The sequence below is a fragment of the Rattus norvegicus genome, chromosome 3 (assembly GCF_021556685.1).
Source record: "Rattus norvegicus strain SHRSP/BbbUtx chromosome 3, alternate assembly SHRSP_T2T, whole genome shotgun sequence".
In the NCBI taxonomy this organism is placed as follows: domain Eukaryota; kingdom Metazoa; phylum Chordata; class Mammalia; order Rodentia; family Muridae; genus Rattus; species Rattus norvegicus.
The window spans coordinates 14,275,326-14,282,176 of record NC_141536.1 but is presented as its reverse complement, the minus strand read 5'-3'; positions in this window follow the sequence as shown (position 1 = coordinate 14,282,176).

Below are 6,851 nucleotides of genomic sequence, written 5' to 3'. Positions count from 1 at the left end.
GCCAATGGCTGGTCCTTGGGCTCTGAAGAACTCTGGGAAATGTAGTCCATTGTTTTTGATTCAGCCTTTGCTTCCCTCTCTGGTCTCTGGCCCTGACAGAGATGGACCCTAAATTAAAACCTGCTTATTCCAGTTGCACTTTGACCAGGGCAGATCCTTCGTAGCCAGGCCCTCCTGTTCCCCTCGCTGGGTAGTGGGTACCTTAGTCCCAGGGACTGTAGGGAGTTTTTGATGCACCCCGTGTTGGGTCTCTAGGGCCAGGTCAACTATTCCCCTATCCCCTTAGTGAGACCATTAAGTTTTCAGGACCAATTGTCTGTCTCTGTCTCCTCCTCTTCCTTCTCCTCTTCCTCCTCCTCCTCTTCTTCCTTCTCCTTTTTAAAAAAAATGTAGTGTTGAGTTGCTATTGTGAACCGTGGTGCATTTGAATGGCCACGTGCGAAACTGACCTTCTGTTAGACAAATGGGCGATTAACTGGAAAGAGATCTGTCTCTTGGAGGTTGTCCCTGGTACTTGAACTAAGCGAAGGCTTCTCACTCGCCAGCCAACCCCCCTGAGCATCAACAGCTTAGGGCCAGGCAGCGTAAGACATAAGTACCCATATGTAGCCATGGAGCTCCTGGATCTGTGGCAGGAGTTAGTCACACTACAGAGTGATGTTGTCCTGTCCCCAACTGTCATGAAGACCAAGTTTCCCTACATATGAAGCAACTGACACATACATGACCCCAACTGTGTAGAGGCCCTGCAGGATCCACCTGGATGGCTTGGCTCATGGAGGAAGCACACACACGTGAGAAGCTTTGGAGAAACTTCCTGTAGAAAGTTTGAAGCATCGGTTGCTGGTACATGGAAAAGGAGAGAAGAGGATGTATCTCAGAGGGCCCCAGAGGGCAGCCAGAGAGGCCCTGCTGAGCATGTGAGGCTTGAGGGAGGCCTCCCGCAGCTCCCTGGGCAGCATCTGGAACTCTAGTGCACACAGAGTTAGGCTGCCTGGCCCGAGGCTGTTGGTGCTCAGAGCGGTTGGCTGGAAAGTGAGAAGTGACTGCCAAGGTCTCATCACATCGGGATTATGATTTGTCTGTCTGCTCTGCTCAGCCCAAGACCCAGAGCCTATGCACAAAGACCAGGTCCACCCAGAGCATCCTAAGGACAAGAAGCAAACTCAGGTTCTGTTGTCTATGGCCTCATCCGAGCAGCCTACAGGCTCCAGAGTCAGGGGTTCTCACATCAGCTCATATCAGCTGGAAGGCCTTGCTCAGCCTGCCTCTTTCCTGAGCCCTAGTGTTTCTATGGGTAACACAGCATCATAGTGCCCACTTCTCACAGTTGCAGAAAGCGCTCAGATAGAAGTTCGTAAAATGCCAAGTAATTGTTCCGTTTACCTTGGGACTCCACATGAAATGGAACAACGTCCTCTTTCCTTCAGAAGGACCCAGCCCATGGCCTGACTTTGTCCCATTCTTTGCTGAGGTGAGGCCAGTATCCAAGGGCCCTCGGTGTGGGATTCCTTGCAAATCCCAGTTGCATACTGGGATAGACTAGGCAGGGACCACCCTATCCCTCCTCTTCTAGTGTTCAGTGCAGACCAAGCATGGGGCGGGAGAGCCAGGCCACACCATAACTTCCCTCCTGGGTGTGGCAACACGGCAAGAGCTGCCTCGTTCTGGACTTTAGACAAGTTCTTCTGTCTGGTCTGGAGAACGAACAGTAATAGACACACTTTTGGTTGTGAATAAAGGAGTTTATTAAGTAATAACCAAGCCAAAGAAAAAGAATAAATAGTAAATTGCAGAGAAAGAGAGGGAGAGGCTTGAATGAGGTGTCCCTCAAAGTCTCAGACATCTGAGTACCTGGTGCCCAGTTAGTGGCACTGTTAAGGATGCTTAGGTGGCCTTATTGGAGTTTAAAGACTCGTGTTATCTTGAGTCCACTGTCTTTTTGTGTTTCAAGATATGAATGAGCCTTCGTCTTCCCACTGCTGCCACCAAGCCTTTGCTCTGCCATCATGGACACTGACCCCGGGGAGCTGTAAGCCCAAGCAAACTCTTCTGTAAGTTGCCTTGGTCATGGTGTTTTATCACAGTGATAAAAATGCAAGATAGATAGATAGATAGATAGATAGATAGATAGATAGATAGATAGGCAGGCAGGCAGGCAGGCCGATAGACAGAGAGACAGATAAGCAGATAGACAGGCAGATAGATTGATGGATGAATGAATAGATAGGCAGTTAGGTAGGCAGATAGACAGATGAATGGACAGACAGATAGATAAAAAGGCAGATAGCCAGCCAGAAAGACAGATGGATAGGCAGGCAGGCAGAAGTCAGGCATGTAGGTAGGTAGCCAGCCAGATAGACAAATAGATAGGCAGATAGACAGATGGATGGATGGATGGATGGATGGATGGATGGATGGATGGATGGATGGATGGATTGATAGGCAGATAGAGAAGTAGACAGATGACAAACATTGTCATATTAGGTGCTGAAACATCCATCCGAAATTGGCTGAGGAAGCCCCTTCGAGGCAGTCAGCCGATGTTCCTGGGAGAGTGGGTTCTGGGTAGACAAGAGTGACCCCTGGAGTGAGTGAGGCTTCCAAGTAAAAAAACAAATAACACCAGAGGCGACATCATCACTTAGGATGTCTAGTAGAAACCAGTGAGGGAAGCTAAGACAGGCAACTGGAGCTCCCCATTGAACTTCCTCTCTGTGGGTGACTTTTCTCTCCCACTACAGGCACCTTTACATCACTGGGTAAATACTGGTAACATCTCTTGGTAATAGTTCACACTCTGCTGTTCTGAAGGACATGATTTAATTTCCGTTTGAGACAGGGTTCTCACTATGTGGACCATGCTGGTCTTGAACTAGCAGAGATCCGTCAGCCTAGCTTCCTGAGGTCAGGGATTAAATGCGCGTGCTGCCCTGCTTAGCACTGTTTCTATTCACCTGTTTTGCTGTTTCCTTCCTCTCCTGGTACAGAGTCAGGAAACCATCACCCACCACCAGACAAGGGGTTTGCAGAAAATTTTGAAACAAACATACTTTGGTCTGAAAGAGAGGGGAGGCATCCTCCTTCCAATGCCATTTTTAGGGAACTGGAACATGTGAAAATGTTCACAATGTACCAAAATAATGTACATTGCACAGGTGGGCTCTATGTCCTCAGGGAGAGTGCGAATGTGTAGCCTTCGGTCAGTATACAGAAACTGAGGCTCAGATAGGTGAAGGTATCCAGTCGGGAACTGAAACGAAGCAGACCCAGACCGCTAAGCAGTCCAGTGTGGGGACACTGGAGCCTTTGGGTTCTGATTCTTCAGTCCACGGGGTCCTGGAAATGTTTGATCAATTCTCTGCCAGGAGAGTCACCTTACCCTTCAGGGTGGGGCCATGACCTGGGTTGGCTTCAGCAGGGGATAAGGAGCCCAGGCAGCTAGGACTAATAATACCCAGGCCTGTGTCAGCACTTTATTCTGGCTGGAGAGCCCAGTTAAGTTCTGCAGAGGCCATGGGGTCCAATTTAGCTCCAGAGCCTGTCAGTGGTTAAAACAGACTGTGGAGGGGTTGGGGATTTAGCTCAGTGGTAGAGCACTTGTCTAACAAGCGCAAGGCCCTGGGTTCAGTCCCCAGCTCCGAAAAAAAAAAGAAAAGAAAAAAAAAAAACAGACTGTGGAGAGTAACTGCCTCAGGTTCAATCCCTGGCTTAGCCAATGACCATATGCAAACCTTTTTATCTGCCCAGGACTCTGAAAAGGCTCACTCAACACAAGGGGCTCTGCTCTTTACCTGTGACCAGGACCTGCTACTCCTCAGTCTTCTGGGAGATCTCTGGTTACTTCCACTCCATAAACTCTTGCCAGCACCTACCAGACCACACAATCCAATTTCTCAAGAGTTTTGGCATTCTATCAGTTATTCAGACAATGCTTTTATTGATCTCTTCTGGCCATTTAGCTGAAGAGCCAGGACACAGATCCTTGAAATGAAGAGCTAGATAAGAGACAATAAAATATCGCCAATAACTTTGGTTTGTTTGTTTGTTTTTAGAGACAGGGTTTCTCTGTGCGGCTCTGGCTGTCTTGACCAGGCTGGCCTCAAATTCACAGAGAATTCTCTGCCTCCCAAGTGCTGGGATCAAAGATGTATGCTACCACTGTCAGTCAAAAGGTCAGCCTTTACTGCAACAAACTTATTACAGATGACAGTTACAATTCCATCACTTGAAAACAAATACACTAACCAGGTGTCATCTTAAAGGGAGATCCTTGTCTTATTATTGCAGCATGGCATATCAACCAGTTATTTCTAATAATCAGACAATAAAAGACAAATGAAGGGCTGGAGAGATGGCTCAGCGGTTAAGAGCACTGGCTGCTCTTCCAGAGGTCCTGAGTTCGATTCCCAGCAACCACATGGTGGCTTACAGCCATCTGTAATGGGATCTGATGCCCTATTCTGGTTATATATATGCAGAATACTGTGTATGTAATAAATAGATCTAAAAAAATTAAAAAAAAAACAAATGAAATCTGGGCTTATCATATCTATTCGTATATAAATACACATTTGAGATATGATCAGCTTTTACAGCCTTTTAGAATTTGACATCTTTTACACTTAATAAGATAGATTTGACCACTTTTCCACAACAATCAGCTTCATTCCTTCATTCTTATTTGCTTGTTTGTTTAGTGTGTGTGTGTGTGTGTGTGTGTGTGTGTTTTGTCTGCGTGTTTTTTTTTTTATGTGCACCACGTATGCAGAGGCCAGAAGAGGGCATCAGGTCCCCTGGAACTGGAGATACAGGAGCTCGTGAGCAGTTACGTGTGTGCCAGAAGTCGAAGCTGGATCTTCTGGAAGCGCAGCGAGCACTCTAACCACTGAGCACTCTCTCAGGCCCCTATTCTCTCTCAGTAAGTGTCCGACATTTTGCCACATAGAGGGGTCATCCCTTATATCAAAACCTTTCCACCTTTCTTGCTTTTATTTAGTAGCTATTGCATTCAAAACTATCGTGGGGGGGCTGGGGATTTAGCTCAGTGGTAGAGCGCTTACCTAGGAAGCGCAAGGCCCTGGGTTCGGTCCCCAGCTCCAAAAAAAAGAACCAAAAAAAAAAAAAAAAAAAGCTATCGTGGGGTGAGCATACACATCCCTGCATTCCAGAACAGACTATAAACAGATGTAAGCAAAACAGGATATTGGCGTGCCATTCCTGCAGGCTTTGGTGGGCTAACCTAGGCTGTTGCTGTATACAAACTCCACAAGTCCCAGGCGCAGAGCTAGGACTCCTCTAGTCTCACACACTCTTGGCTCAAGAGAAGTGTTTCTGGCTACATGCCCCCTATAGCATCGATGTCTCCTGCCTGTGTGGTTTCACATGTCACATTCTGAGTCCTACTGTGTGCAAGGATCTGCAGAGAGTACAAGAGGAATATGCCACAGTCCTATCCCCACAGATGTCCTGGCTCCCCTGAGGCATCGCCTCCTGGCACGTCCCCAAGCCTTGCTTGTGGAGACCTGGGGTGGGAGCTAAGTGTGTCTGACCCAGGTACTAAGGTTCTGATCCAGGCCTTGGGTGTTGTATAGCAATGCTTTTCCTGGGGAGGTACAACACACACAAGTATTTCCCTAGACAGGGAACCCACGGCAGACCAAAGTACAGATACTACCAATCCAACTTAGTGAGCTATGAGTTTTACTGGGGCTATCTACAGGAACATGAACAAGGAATATCACAAAAGATGGCAAACTGGGGTGCCTGCAGGCAATTCAACAGATTGAAGAGTGTCCTTTCCAAGTGACTCAGTCGATCTAAATCTCTTCCAGGTAGCTGGTCTGGTCTCAGAGTCTTCTTTGCAGCCTTGCTTGTCTGAGAATCTTTGTTGTAGCTTTTATTGCTTACTCTGGCAGGGAGGTGACCTAGTGAATCTGGTTTGTTTCAGGGACTTCCTGAAGCTATTTTGAGTTGCCTGCCTGCCCCCGCTTTGCGGAATGGAATGTTTCAGTCTTGGAGGAGACTGTTGTACAACACGATCCCAGACCATGTGACTACACTACTTCTCTTTCTCTCAAGAGCAGGAGTTTCTGGCAGCTGGACCAGTTTGCTGTCTTGAATGTTTGGGATAAACCCAATGTTGATATTCACAAGCACAGTTACCAGAAGCATGTTCTGAATACTTGTTTGTATGAGTCTGGCCTTGGGTATTTCACCTGCCCCAGCCACTGCACACACGTGCACTCTGACCCAGTAGCATCGAGGAGAAAAATCAAAGCTCAGAAGCAAAGGAACTCACCACCCAGGCTCACCCCAAGTGAGCCAGCCAGTAGGGTGCCAGCCAGTAGGGTGCCCTGTGTTCTGACATTCTTCAGTTTTTTGTTTGTTTACTAAAATCTGTGTCAATTAACATCCTTGTACTACTTATTTTTTAATGTTCTCCATGCAAGGTGGCAGTCCCTGGGTGCTGCTACTGTTGCCTGTTCACACTGCCTGTTCACACGGCTAGGCAGGCTCTGGTACACAGTAGGCGGAGTTCAGAGCCTGGCTCTAAGAAATTGCACACCTGGCCGTCACAGCCCAAAGGCCAACAGGAGGCTGCTCTCAGAAGTAATGACCACAGAAGAGAAAGGGAGGTGGACCAGAGTTTGGAGGGGCGACCGCTCCTTGGCCAGTAGCACCCCACCCCACCCCACCCTCCCGCCCCCAGCACCACGGGAAGCAGCTTTCATCACCGCCATCAGCGCTGGCGCGCGCCAGGGATCACTTTCCCGGTTCACATTTCTAAGGCTGCTGCTGGGTTATTTTGGTCGGGAAACCTGATCCTTCGCTCGGTTTATTTTAGCACC